Here is a 579-nt window from a genome sequence, read left to right on the forward strand (position 1 = left end):
CGACAATAGCGCTTCTTCATCGGATATCAGCCGGGATCTCACGCTCTCTGGAACTGTTTATTTCATCCACCGCACCTGCTGTTCTGCCATCAGTGTCCGACAACAGCGCTTCATCATCGGATAACTGCCGTGAAATACCGCTCTCTGGAACTGTTTATTTCATCCACCGCACCTGCTGTTCTGCCATCAGTGTCCGACAATAGCGCTTCTTCATCGGATATCAGCCGGGATCTCACGCTCTCTGGAACTGTTTATTTCATCCACCGCACCTGCTGTTCTGCCATCAGTGTCCGACAACAGCGCTTCATCATCGGATAGCTGCCGTGAAATACCGCTCTCTGGATCTGCTCTGTTCTGGCAGGTAATCAGGGAGATTTTAAGTAGATGAGTGTCCGGGAATAGTGCACTGCACTCGGGCAGGTCACGCCGCGTAACCCGCCCCGTATCCCGGTTCCCGAACCCGCTTTTCCGCCCAAAGTTGTCCGAAGATGCTTAGGCCCAGCTGGGGAACGCTCCCCACGAAGCCCGGGTCTCAGCCCTGGAGCCCTGTGTTTCCGAAAACCAGGTTTCTGAAATCTG

The sequence above is a fragment of the Gasterosteus aculeatus genome, unplaced genomic scaffold (assembly GCF_964276395.1).
Source record: "Gasterosteus aculeatus unplaced genomic scaffold, fGasAcu3.hap1.1 HAP1_SCAFFOLD_67, whole genome shotgun sequence".
In the NCBI taxonomy this organism is placed as follows: Eukaryota; Metazoa; Chordata; class Actinopteri; order Perciformes; family Gasterosteidae; genus Gasterosteus; species Gasterosteus aculeatus.